Genomic DNA, 14917 nt, shown 5'->3' on the forward strand with positions numbered 1-14917 from the left:
GTAGTTGACACATATTTGACTTATTTGGAAAAACGTAGTGTTGGTGTAAAATGCCTGTAGCAGCGTTTGGTGTTGGGTTTTGTTCTGAAGAGTGTGAGCTGTGAACATAATTGAAAACTAACTATATTATGGTCGAACAGATAGTTTTCGGTGTTCCTAGGCAAATAATTGCTTTTCCCAATGATATTTAAGCGCTGAGAGTGTGAACACAAGAGGAAATGGAATGACATGTAAATTAACCAGTTTGTTTGTTCCACTATAGACAGATTCAATTGCTACCCTCCACAAATGGTTGGAGTATAGCACAAAGATTGAATAAAGCCATTTAGTGATTGCAGTCAGTTAGCGCTTTCAATCCTTGAGAACATTTCAGTGTTTCCTATAACTCAAAGTAACTATCAAGGCAAAATAAATCACATCAGAAATCACGTAACTCTCGAAACACTGACATCTCTAGTAGCATCTCCTGGCGGGTATGCAAGACGGATGACACTTAGCATCGCCAAGCGCCTCGGATCCAGCTAGGTGTTAGGAAAGCATGACACCTGAGAAGGTCCACAACTGTAAACTCCGCCCAGACCACGCCCTGTCCCGCCCACTACATATAGTGGGGTATATGGACGTCTCATTGGTTGAGACACTCGTCTCCTTCCGTCTTCCCGCTCGATGTCAGGGCAGCAGGGGGCAGTAGGAGGTATACGATTAAAGGGGCTACCTTATCGACACTGTCACGCGGACTTCACCTATATTTAGTGATGTAAACAGACTGAGCATCTTATTCTTTGATAGGATTCTCCAGTCAGTCTTAAATATCTCTAGTTTGTCACTGATTGATCTGAATAAAGTTGAGCAATAATTGCAACCAGTAAAGGATAAAATCTTCTAGTGGAAATTTAAGAATAGATTATTACTAATTCACTAGTTTTTGGAGACGCATTATATCCACAAGGAATGTTTGATGTGTAAAATTAACAATAACATATAGCATGATACAAGTGATGCAACTACTAGACGTGAGACCTCATGTGGCAACAACGCATATAAAAGTCTTCTCTATATGTTGTCAAAATATTGAGAGTGGAGTTGAAACCATTAACTCTGTCTGATATGGAAAACATATCGTACAGTAATGCACAACTTGCATTGCGATGTTGTGTTACTTCATTTGTTTCTCATTGGTCATGTAACTGAAAGGGCTGACAGATCACGTTCTTAACTACAAAAGATTGGTTTTATTACTCATTATACTTAAGCTAAAAGCATAATATGGAAATTCATGACGTTTCTATAATTCTCACTAACGCATTGTGAAATTACATCAGACATAAGTGCTATGTTATAACGCTTACTGCACTACAGAAGGATTGCGATTAACAATAAAATAAGTGAAAGATGACTGATCGTTTTATCTGGCACAATGAAAAGGTGTTATTAGCATGTAGTTGCTAAGCTGTACCCGACTTTTAAATTTACGATCTCGATGCCCTATGAACGCGATGATTATACAGGTTGCTTCATCAGAATGAAAACTAAATATGACAATCTTGTAAGTGAGCGAACGATCAAGAGGTGTCAGAAGTAGTCATCAGAAGTGCCAATTCTCAAATCCACTAGCAATAAGAAAAACTTCATGGACGGCTTTCAATGTCCTCAGTGCTATTCGCAGTCTGCTCCAACCAGCCCTCTGTGGAGTTGCGCCACTAGACGCCAATCGAAGTGACGACCTTTAACCTAGAGCAGATTACACCACTGAAAATTACAAATGTATATCACAATCAACCTGTTCGGCTTGCGGCGACATCCTATTTTAACAAAATGGTTCAAATGGCTCTGAGCACTATGGGACTTAACAGCTATGGTCATCAGTCCCCTAGAACATAGAACTATTTAAACCTAACTAACCTAAGGACATCACACAACACCCAGTCATCACGAGGCAGAGAAAATCCCTGACCCCGCCGAGAATCGAACCCCGAAACCCGGGCGCGGGAAGCGAGAACGCTACCGCACGACCACGAGCTGTGGACTTAACAAAGCTAAGAGTGTTCTAAACGACTTTGTTCAAAATGTCAAGAACTAGTAAAATACTACACACTCTTCACCTTAAACGGACTGTATTACATCCGTTCTTGTGTCATTCGCATCCAGATTATCAGGAATGCCGCCAAAATGTGGAGATATTATGGAGGGTGGGCTAATACGTCGATGTCACAGAGTAATAAATCAAATTGCAGACTCAGAACGAAAAATTTAACATATGGCAACTGAAGCAGAAAGAAAACAGAAGAAGTACCAAAATCTGCAGTTATTCACTTTCATTCGGTTTTCAACTCCAGATCTATCAAATTGTTCTGAGCACTATGAGACTTAACATCTATGGTCATCAGTCCCCCAGAACTTCGAACTACTTAAACCTAACTAATCTAAGGACATCACACAACACCCAGTCATCACGAGGCAGAGAAAATCCCTGACCCCGCCGGGAATCGAACCCGGGAACCTGGGCGCGGGAAGAGAGAACGCTACCACACGACCACGAGCTGCGGACCCAGATCTATCATATACAGTGCATGTGAAAGAGGTTGTTCATTGCTTCCATAATTTTCCCTGTCTGGTTTGATACTGAGATGACGAACAAAATTCAAATTCGTGTGACTGACAGATGCTGCCAATTTGCTCAGATTCTTTCCCTTCTCTTGCTTGCTAAACTTATTATTCTTGAGCAGTCGACTACGCCAACACCTTCGATGGTGCCAGGAGATATATGACACGGAAGGTTAAGATTCGTTATTTGCTTGTCACTGTTAATGGCTCAGCGAAAAAGGCAATGGAAGAAATTGATAAGATACAATGTTTGTAGCCAAACTAGAACTTATTTCGAGTTTTGGGAAGTGAGCACTTTCCAACAATTTGGTCAAGGCACTGCTGCAGAAAACACATTCTCATTGCCAAACAAAGCCTACCACGTTGCAGAGTCTTCCCTACGCTAGTGCCAAGAAGAAAGTGAATTCTTAGCCGGAATGCTACACACAATCTATCACGAGAAGGTGTGCACCCCACATTGCAGATACACTGTGTGCTACGTGGCTAGAACAGTAGAAAACGTGTAGTGTGTTACTCCCATTCCTATGAGATGAATCCTGGGTAAAATATAGCTTTGTCTAACTTTTATGTGTACTGACAGCAACCTACACCACTAAATAATGGCTGTAAGGCTGACAAATACTTTCAGCAAAGACTTTGTAACACTGAAATTCATATTTGAATTTAGCATGTTTCCCTTTTTCAGAAAACCTCTTGTTGCTATTGCCATTTTACATTTTAAATCCTTCTTCATTCGTCGCCATCATCTTGTTTCCCGCTCACGTAGTGAAATACTTCTACTACGATCAGCGTCATTGTTCCTTACATAACTCCCCCAGTGTCAACTGACTTAACGGGTTTAGTGTTTATTAAACATTTACTTTTATCTATACATCAACAGAATGAAGAGAAACGTCTACACAAAATGTTTACTGCGCAGAAATTCTGGATTATTTGCTCATAAAAGTACAGAGCGTTGGATGAACGATCGTTTCAATCTGCAGTACACTCTAGACTGAGAAAAAACATAATACTAGGACCAGCAGGGTTACTACCGTGAGCGGTTGCATGGTTTGAAGCACGACGCTGTTTTTCGTTTAGTTCAAAACGGTTCAAATGGCTTGAGCACTATGGGACTTAACTTCCGAGTTCATCAGTTCCATAGAACTTAGAACTACTTAAACGTAACTAACCTAAGGGCATCACACACATCCATGCCCGTGGCAGGATTCGAACCTGCGACCGTAGCTGTCGTGCGGTTCCAGACTATTGCGCCTAGAACCGCTCGGCCACTCAAGCCGGCTTTGGTTTAGTCTCCTCCAAATTAACTTCCTCGTACCTCAAAAGGTACAGTTAGTACAAATATATCCATGTATTCATGTGGGAATTACTATCGAGGTATCGCTGTTAGAGCACTTTGCTACGTTAGGTGGCGTTAAATTTGTGGCCAGCACTGTTTCAGTCCCACTGCTGATGACGTACTGAATGGATTCCTAAATTATCTCATTGTTGCATGCCTTGTTGCTTTCATAAATACGTCGTCTGAAAGTCAGAACACAATGCAGGCATGCACAAACTTTTTCATTGTTGTAGAGTATCGAATCGATTTAGCTGATAGTTGTTCCGTACAGCGATTCGAAAATAACAGGGGACACTTCTGATCTAGGGCTTGATGGCAGCAGGTCCTAGAATGAAATACTAGGGGTACTAACAACGAATGCGTAGAAATAGACTATTTTGTGGAAACATGCATAGATCCCAGCTTGTCATAATGATTAAGATGTTTCCTGGCATCGAGTTTGTGTAGATTCTCCACGAGGGCAACACATGTTTTATGACGTAAGAGGAAGAAGTAATTGATATCGTTTTGGAAAATCTCAGTTAGCTATGGAGACCTCCGAGTGTCAAGCGTCTCAGAAGGTTTCCTTTTTCTGACGAAATATATTTGAGTAACGCAGGTTTCAGTTATTCCTCTGGATATGTGAACTGGGGGCCAGTCTTTGTGCAGTCTAATAATGTTATCAGAGCTAAGAAGCGACTGCTATCTTTCAGATCACATTGGCTGGTCGAGCGTTCCTTTCTCCTCCATCACAAACACACCACCTGTGGAAGTCTGCCAGTAATTCAACAGCCTCTTCGTACACATAGTTTGTTGCTAACAGTTAATTTAATGCTCATCGGTCTTTCGCGGAACAATTCAATATACTCTTAATCTATAGCCTCTCTTGTAAGGTAAGAATAGTTCAAACGACTCTGAGCACTATGGGATTTAATATATAAGGTCATCAGTCCCGTAGAATTCAGAACTGCTTAAACCTAACTAACCTAAGGATATCACACACATCCATGCCCGAGGCAGGATTCGAACCAGTGACCGCAACAGTATCGGGGTTCCAGACTGAAGAGCCTAGAGCCGCTCGGTCACATTGGCCGACTGTAAGGTAAGACCCTACTCCAACGCAGGCAACTGGCATATCTTAGAATATTTCCGGCCGTTGTGTCCGAGCGGTTCTAGGCGCATCAGTCTGGAACCGCGCGACCCCTACGGTCGCAGGTTCGAATCCTGCCTCGGGCATGGATGTGTGTGATGTCCTCAGGTTAGTTAGGTTCAATTAGTTCTAAGTTCTAGGGGACGGATGACCTCAGATGTTAAGTCCCATAGTGCTCAGAGCCATTTGAACCATTTTTTTTTTCTTAGAATGTAACTGCTCTGTATTATTGAGGTGTCTAACTGAAATGTGTCCCACGTTTCATAAATGCATTTACCATTCTTCTGGTACGGCTGAATGCATGAATGATAGTGCTTTTGCCAGTCAGGGGTGGCAAGATCCGTCCCAGCGGATTCCATGTCGTCCGTCCTCACATTTGCAAGCCAACCTGACAAGGCACGTGCACAAGGGACGTGTGTGAGGTCGGGGTTAGCGATCGGAGAGCGGACGGAATGGTTACGAAGTCTGAGGCGTTAGCAATCTCACCCTAAATCCATTCTCAATGGTGAGCCTTCGATTAGGTATATCGTCCTCCGTAAGTAGGCAAGACGATTTTATCATCCATTAAAATCGAGAGATAATCGTATCTGTAAGGTCCCAGGTTAGTCGTTATGTTGTTTGAGTTCCATTCGGATCAGATTCGAACACTGATCACCGTTTTTCTGTTTCTTTGTCCCTTTCTAATTTCACGTGTTGCTAACAACTGACAACTGCCTCCATTACGTTGATTACAAAACGCATTACAAAGAGACAAAATACAAATTGTTTGGTATTAATTAAGCCGTTGACACATGTAAATGTATTCGTTATGATACTTTTGCACGTAACAAGGTGTTGGTCGTCATAGCAATATTAGAAACATAAATTACTCTTGCATTGTGAGATATGCATGGAAATATGTCCTCACAGTGGCGTTTAGTTGTTACTAAATTGAAGAAGAAACTTATATCATTAACGTTCTGATATCAGTTATGTATATCAATGTAGGCGTTTTTCCCCAGGCAACGTGCCGTGACTGACCACAGTGACACGTAATTTGCAAGGGCGACGCTGGCGGTCACGGTCGCCTTCGGCAAACGCAGCCCATTGAGCGAGCGAGTGTGTGTGAAGTCCTTACAGAACATCTCGCTGCAATTACATATCTGTATCTTTCCTGAACCTATGCGATTGGTGCGAGAGAAAGCCAAAATAGTAAAGGGTAAGTGACATTTTTTATAGACTATATTCAGTTAGTACAGTAACGCATTTCGATGCTAATAATGATGAAAAAAATATAAATATTCCGCGACTTGTTCGAATCCAAGACCGCAAACAGGTCAACCTACATTTAGTCATACTGGGCTATCTCACCGTTACGAAAACTGATGTCACTTTAATGGAGGAAGGTATACCACAAACGAAGGCCAACCGGAGTTATATACTTGACACTTTAAACTATATCGCCATTGATTTTGTACTTTGATTTCCATCCCCGCGCTCTTCCCTTGTGAGTGTGGTGTGGTTTTCGGTCCACTGCACTCAACGAAGTATCATGGAATCTGAAAGCATTTCACCTAATATGACGGTTAAACCTGTAGCTTACGCATTGCTGGGGTCGAATTTGTTCACAGTATGGAAGATTAAAATCTATAGAATTAATCAGGATATTTTATTTCCAACGTAACTGATGACAATTTCCTTACAGGTTCGCAGCCGCATTCGTAACAGCATAGGCGTTCTGAATTGACTCCAACGGCAGCAAAGAATTGGTTGGTTCAAATGGCTCGGAGCACTATGGGACTTAACTTCTGTGGTCATCAGTCCCCTAGAACTTAGAACTACTTAAACCTAACTAACCTAAGGACATCACACACATCCATGCCCGAGGCAGGATTCGAACCTGCGACCGTAGCAGTCGCGCGGTTCCGGACTGAGCGCCTTAACCGCGAGACCACCGCGGCCGGCGGCAAAGAATTAAACTTCTTCCTATTGCGCGGAGGTCACCAGACTTCAACCACATAGAAAATGTGTGGCGGAGGTTACGAGGCCGCTACCACCTGCAGCAAGGGATTCCGATACTCTGTGGTCAGAGATAGATAATACATGGTGGAAGGTATATGATTAGGAAAATCTCTCTAGGCATTGAGCATTGCCAGTGCCGCTATATCTTCGTGCAGTCATAAAACGGATAATGTGTAGGGTACTGATCTGATGCAGGTGATCCACGGTCGAACTTCTAGTCAGTCAAAGACTGCCCTGTAGCAGCTCTCTGACTATAAAGTCTGACATCCTTCAGTCATCCTTGCAACATTTTTTTTAAGTTTTCAAGATACCGAAAGAACTCTGTCAGTGAGCGATAGCTGATGATTGCAATGACGGATATGTTGTCCAAGAGTCGTACAACATTTGTTTCACTGGAAATACCGGGATGGCCACCTCCGCCTATTCGTGTGATATAGCATGTTTCCTGAGAGTCTTTCCAGTAGCCTCCAGGTATTTATTTGGTATTCCACACATTTCTCCGTCTTTGTTGTATATTAATTCCTGTAAGCCATCAGCGTTTTCGTAGATCAAAGAAAGAGTCAAATTATTTGCACAGTCTGCTGTTAATAAATAAAATATTTAAAAAAAATTATTTTTTCTTTTCAATTTGTGTTATGTGCCAATAATGATGTTAGAAAAATGTTTAATTTATTGTCGGTAGGAACGCCAGCGTGAGGGCGCTTTCCGCTGCTGCTGCAGATAAGGCAAGTACCCGCACTTTTATTGTCGCTTGTTTCGACCCTCATATCATACAAGTTTTTTATTTTTATTTTTTTCCCCAACTCTTATGATGCAGTTGCTGAACAGTTAAAAGAAAACTTGACTCTAATTTCAGATAGATGCCACATTCATACATTTACAGCTGTTGATGACTTCAATCTATCTTCGATAACCCGTCGAAAATACATGTTTTGAGTCATAGGTAGGCATAAAACGTCACCCGAAATCGTTCTAAACACGTTCTTAGAAAATTAGTTTCAACCGTTAGTACAGTAGCCCACTCGAAATGTAAATGTTTGCGAGAACATTGACCTCTTAGCAACAAATAGTCCAGAGTAAATAGGCGGCATCATGACGAATACAGTGATTAATGACCACAAGATTTTAATGCGAGACTGAATACCGTAACATCCATATACACCAAAAATTAACGCAAATATATCCATTTAAAAAGTAGCTAAAAATCGTTGAGGCCTTCCTACGAGACCGTTTCCACTCCTTCCAATGGGAATATGTAATCGCAGACCAGATGTGATTTAAACTTAATGAAATTCTATCGATGGCTCTTGAGAAACGTATACCAAATAAATTAAAAAGAGATACTTCTGATCACCCATGATACACTAAACAGATCAGAACAATATTGCAGAAGTAACAAAAAAAGAATACCATACTTGAAACAACATAAAGCCCTCCAGATTGACGACATTTTACGCAGGCTCGAAATGTGGTGCGAACTTCAATCGGCGATGCTCTTAATACTTCTCATACCGAAAATCTGCCTCGAAATCTTGCAGAAAATACATATTCATTCTGGTTGTACGTAAGGTACACCAGTGGAAACACACAATCAATACACTCATTGTGCGATAACAATGGTGATGCTACAGACGACCGTGTATCTAAAGTAGGGTTACTAAATAACATTTTCCGAAATTCCTCCACCAAACAAGACGATGTAGACATTCCAGAATTCGAACCAAGAACATCTGCTAACATGAATAACTTAGAAGTAGATGTTCTCGCTTTGTCACAGCAGCTTAAAACAATTAAAAAAGGCAAGGCCTCCGGTCATGACTGTGTACCATTCAGGTTCTACATCTGCATCTACATATATACTCCGCTAGCCACCAAGCGGTGTGTGGCGGAGACCACTATTCACGCTAAAGTCATATTTCTCCTCTCTGTTCCACTCGAGGATCGCACTAGGGAAAAACGACTGTCTGAACGCCTCATTACGAGCTGTTATTTCCCTTATTTCCCTTATTTTTGAGTGATGATCATTACGCGACTTGAAATTTGGTGGTAATAATACAGGGTGATTCAAAAAGAATACCACAACTTTAGGAATTTAAAACTCTGCAACGACAAAAGGCAGAGCTAAGCAGTATCAGTCGGCGAATTAAGGGAGCTATAAAGTTTCATTTAGTTGTACATTTGTTCGCTTGAGGCGCTGTTGACTAGGCGTCAGCGTCAGTTGATGCTAAGATGGCGACCGCTCAACAGAAAGCTTTTTGTGTTATTGAGTACGGCAGAAGTGAATCGACGACAGTTGTTCAGCGTGCATTTCGAACGAAGTATGGTGTTAAACCTCCTGATAGGTGGTGTATTAAACGTTGGTATAAACAGTTTACAGAGGATAGGTGTTTGTGCAAAGGGAAAAGATCTGGACGGCCGAGAACGAGTGATGAAAATGTAGCACTCATCCAGCAAGCATATGTTCGCAGCCCAGGAAAATCGACTCGCAGAGCTAGCAGAGAGCTGCAAATTCCACAATCAACTGTATGGAGAGTCCTACGAAAAAGGTTAGTTATGAAACCTTATCGTCTGAAATTGGTTCAAGCACTGTCTGCAGCTGATAAGATTAAAAGAATCGATTTCTGTGATTTTATCCTTGCTCAAATGGAAACAGATGAATCTTTAGTTTCAAAGATTGTGTTTAGTGATGAAGCAACTTTCCACACCAACGGGAAAGTCAACCGTTACAATGTCTGATATGCTACAGAGAGTGTGGAACGAGTTGGAGTATCGGGTTGATATTGCTCGAGTGTCTGGAGGGGGCCATATTGAACATCTCTGAACTTGTTTTTGAGTGAAAAAAAAACCTTTTTAAGTACTCTTTGTAATGATGTATAACAGAAGGTTATATTATGTTTCTTTCATTAAATACACATTTTTAAAGTTGTGGTATTCTTTTTGAATCACCCTGTATATGCTCTATATCCGCGGTGAAGATTGGATTTCGGAATTTAGTGAGCAGCCCCTTCTGTTTAGCGCGTCGTCTATCTGCAAGTGTGTCCCACTTCAAACGTTCTATGAGATTTGTAACGTTCTCGCGGTGGCTGAACGTACCAGTCACGAATCTTGCGGCTATTCTTTGGACCTTCTCAATTTCTTGAATCAGACCCAACTGGTAAGGGTCGTATACAGACGAACACTACTCTAAGACTGAACGAACAGACGTATTGTAAGCTATTTCCTTTGTTGAAGGATTGCATCGCTTCAGGATTCTACCAATAAACCGCAATCTGGAGTTCGCCTTACCCGTTACTTGGGTAATTTGATCATTCCATTTGAGACTATTTCGAATAGTCACACCCAGATACTTGACTGATGTTACCGCTTCCAAAGACTGATCATTTATTTTGTTCTCATACATTAATGGGGATTTTCGCTTTGTTATACGCAGTAGGTTACACTTACTAATATTGAGAGGTAACTGCCAGTCATTACACCATGCATTTATTTTCTGCAAATCCTCATTGATTTGTTCACAACTTTCGTGTGATACTACTTTCCTGTAGCCTATAGCATCATAGGCGAACAGTCCAAGGCTGCTGTTAATACCACCAACCAGATCGTTTATGTAAATCGTAAAAAGCAGAGGACGTATTACACTGCCCTGGGGCACACCTGTTGACGCCACCCCGTTCAGGACGACTTACTGCTCGCTGTCTGTTAGAAAACTTTCAATCCAACCGCATATGTCATCGGATAGACCGTAAGCGCGCACTTTTTGTAGCAAGCGACAGTGCGGAACTGAGTCGAACGTCTTTCGAAAGTCGAGAAATAGCTTCAGGGATGAGAAAATTAAGAATCATACTCCAGAATGTGCTAGCTGTGTGTTTCTATATAGCAGTGTTAGACTTATAGAGCTTCGAAATTTAATCAGAATAGCAAAACATAATAGGTCAGTGTACTGTCACAATTTGTTGATGAGAGTGATTTTTAATATGAACATTGTGAAAGGATTTAGGGCTTTCCACCGGCTATGAATGATCGCTCCAGGAAAATAACCATCCTTTTCCTTAATATTTCTTATAAGGTGCCAGCTAAACCCACTATAGCACTGAACGAGCTCAGGAGGTATTCATATAGAGAACTATCAATACAGTTCCTCTTGCTATCACCCTAACAAATTATTTCATGAACACAGTGAATATATTTCGTCATCTTTGCCGAAGCAACCACGCAGAAATTCCGACTCATGATAATCCATCGCGAGGACTGAAATGAGACTGGGAGCACGAATCACATGTTTAGATGTAAGTTTCTTTTGAGTGTGGGGAAGGGGGTCTATTATTTATTCATCTTGCCTTTTTGAACAAGGTTATTGCTCATCCTTTTTGCACTTGGACTATACAGTAGAATGCATGTTTATGTTTGAATGGAATGCCCTTTAAAAATTTGTGACTCAATCACCTTTTGCCAAGGTTCCACTTTGAGGAAAGATTAAAAAGTTAGAATTGAGTTGGGAGTTTGTAAACAGGGGGAAAGAAGAAATATTGTGCTTCTAGGAGCCTCCGAATGTTTCAGATTAGGTGGTAGCTGACTGAGGCGAATGACCTCACAGGAGAGCAGAGACCAGCGGAGCGTGACATTTTATGTGAGGTTAATCTTCAAAGGGAAGGGACGTCGCGTTCCCCATACCTCGCCACGCCCAAACGAGCTGTGAACGCTATGATGACAACAACCTGTCGGCCATACGTGTACATTAACTGGCAGTTTCTCCTGCGGCGATCGATTTAGCCAGTGTCAGCTAGCTTCTTATGCATATTATTGTCACACACAGAGACTTACGCATACATACACTTCTTTCTTGTTTTGTTATTCACCGGACATACACTACACTACATGCTGGGAGACTTGAATAAATGCATGACGGCAGATGCAATTAATTTTGAAGATGTACGTGTTCAGCTTATACAGCAAGTAAACATTACTATTTATTTTGTGCATGTGACTGGCCCAATGAGGAATCACTACTAACATATTTTTATACTTATTTATGTAAACAAACTTGTTTCATTTTTACAGCATTCACATGTTCAAGTAATTTGAAACACTGTCTTCGTAGATTTTGTTGCATGATGTTATCTACTTTTTAGCTTTCATTGTAAGCTGGCCATGTAATATACGGGCTAAAGGTGGTATCGTATTAATTTTTAACTGAGTGTGGGACGAAGAGTCAAAAATTTTACACTTTTTTCATTTTTTCTTATCAGTGAACGGGAGGCAGAGTGGCGCGGTGGATGGAAACTAACATTAGGTTCACTAAGAACGAACTGAGACTGCTGAAGCTGATTGTGATGAAAGTTGTTGTTACCAAAATGACACTTAAATTGTAGATAATTCCCTTCATGCTTGTGAAAATGTCTTTGCTGTTGATAGTTTCGATGTGACTGCGACCATTCGTTTTTGTGGGAGAAGTTATTCCCTTGCGGTTGCGTAAAATTACTCGACTGGGCTGTACTGGCAAAGCTTGACGGTGGCACATCGAGCTTCGGTTGTGGTTGTCGACCGTATTTTTGTTCGATACTTCCGGGCTGCTGCGGCTGCGGCAAGAATTTCGCTTGGAAACTGCGCTTGTTGTCGTCAAAATTCTGGTATAGTTGATGCTGTTGAATAGACTGGTTGTCAAAATGTTGACTCTTATTAAAATGTTCATGAAAATCGCTATCGGAACCAAATAGTTTAGTTCTCTTGCTGTGGAATGGGCGGGATTGCTCGTTGTAACCGAGTTACCTTGATTGCTGTTATTAAAGTTTTTATTGACAAACGGGTATTAGTATGGCTGAGTTTCTAATATTTGTAATAAGTCCCTGAAAGCTGAAATAGTTTCCTTTTTCTGTCCGGTGAGAACGGAAAGTCGTAATGGGCGCGGAAGTTTTGAGATGTATAATTGTATGAGCGCAGATTGACTATACGGTTCGGTCTGGTACCGGTTTCGTTGAACCATATATTCAAATAACTGGGTGACAGTTGGAAAACTGGAGTGTTCAGAATTGGGTAAACTAATTGGCTGGTCTTTAATGCCTCGCTGAGTCTCTTCCGAACAATATGTAGATAGAAAAGTATTTTGAAACTCTTCGACGGAGTGACATTGTCTCGCTATGGGTCTCATACGCATCGAATTTTCTCCCTCTAAAAAGCTACAGATAAATTCGAGCTTGTGTGTCACTGGCCAGTTTAGTGCCAGTGAAAATGAAAATTGCTGCACCCAATCAAGGGGATGCACATCCGTGCGGTTACTTCTGATTACCTTTAATTTCTTTACACATAGGAAATGTTTATTGACGAATCCTTCGCGTTGTAGGTTTCGAAATGGTTCAGCGGCGTAAAAGAACTGATTGTGAGATGACTGGCTTGCATGAAAGTCATGCACTCTTTGCAGTATGCTCATATTAATGTGAGGCTGAAAAGTAGGTGACTGTTGCTGCTGCAAGTTAGATTGAAAGTGATTACGTGGAGAAAATTTTCTGATAGTGTCTACTTCCTGATGTAAACTGTTAACTTTCCTATGTAGCGAACTGTTATGTCAAGCAACCTGGTTTAATGTTTGCTGCATGTGCTAACATTCTTGGGATTCGTTGAACGGAATGGGAGCTGTGTCGTCTGTTTTAATTTCGGTTTGATTTTCAAGTTATAACACTACTGTGCGCTATTGCTATACCATAACCTTAAAGTTGGAGTCGGGTCGTGAAATAAAACTACACTCCTGGAAATTGAAATAAGAACACCGTGAATTCATTGTCCCAGGAAGGGGAAACTTTATTGACACATTCCTGGGGTCAGATACATCACATGATCACACTGACAGAACCACAGGCACATAGACACAGGCAACAGAGCATGCACAATGTCGGCACTAGTACAGTGTATATCCACCTTTCGCAGCAATGCAGGTTGCTATTCTCCCATGGAGACGATCGTAGAGATGCTGGATGTAGTCCTGTGGAACGGCTTGCCATGCCATTTCCATCTGGCGCCTCAGTTGGACCAGCGTTCGTGTTGGACGTGCAGACCGCGTGAGTCGACGGTTCACCCAGTCCCAAACATGCTCAATGGGGGACAGATCCGGAGATCTTGCTGGCCAGGGTAGTTGACGTACACCTTCTAGAGCACGTTGGGTGGCACGGGATACATGCGGACGTGCATTATCCTGTTGGAACAGCAAGTTCCCTCGCCGGTCTAGGAATGGTAGAACGATGGGTTCGATGACGGTTTGGATGTACCGTGCACTATTCAGTGTCCCCTCGACGATCACCAGTGGTGTACGGCCAGTGTAGGAGATCGCTCCCCACACCATGATGCCAGGTGTTGGCCCTGTGTGCCTCGGTCGTACGCAGTCCTGATTGTGGCGCTCACCTGCACGGCGCCAAACACGCATACGACCATCATTGGCACCAAGGCAGAAGCGACTCTCATCGCTGAAGACGACACGTCTCCATTCGTCCCTCCATTCACGCCTGTCGCGACACCACTGGAGGCGGGCTGCACGATGTTGGGGCGTGAGCGGAAGACGGCCTAACGGTGTGTGGGACCGTAGCCCAGCTTCATGGAGACGGTTGCGAATGGTCCTCGCCGATACCCCAGGAACAACAGTGTCCCTAATTTGCTGGGAAGTGGCGGTGCGGTCCCCTACGGCACTGCGTAGGATCCTACGGTCTTGGCGTGCATCCGTGCGTCGCTGCGTTCCGGTCCCAGGTCGACGGGCACGTGCACCTTCCGCCGACCACTGGCGACAACATCGATGTGCTGTGGAGACCTCACGCCCCACGTGTTGAGCAATTCGGCGGTACGTCCACCTGGCCTCCCGCATG

This window comes from Schistocerca serialis, chromosome 3 (genome assembly GCF_023864345.2).
Source record: "Schistocerca serialis cubense isolate TAMUIC-IGC-003099 chromosome 3, iqSchSeri2.2, whole genome shotgun sequence".
Taxonomy (NCBI): Eukaryota; Metazoa; Arthropoda; class Insecta; order Orthoptera; family Acrididae; genus Schistocerca; species Schistocerca serialis.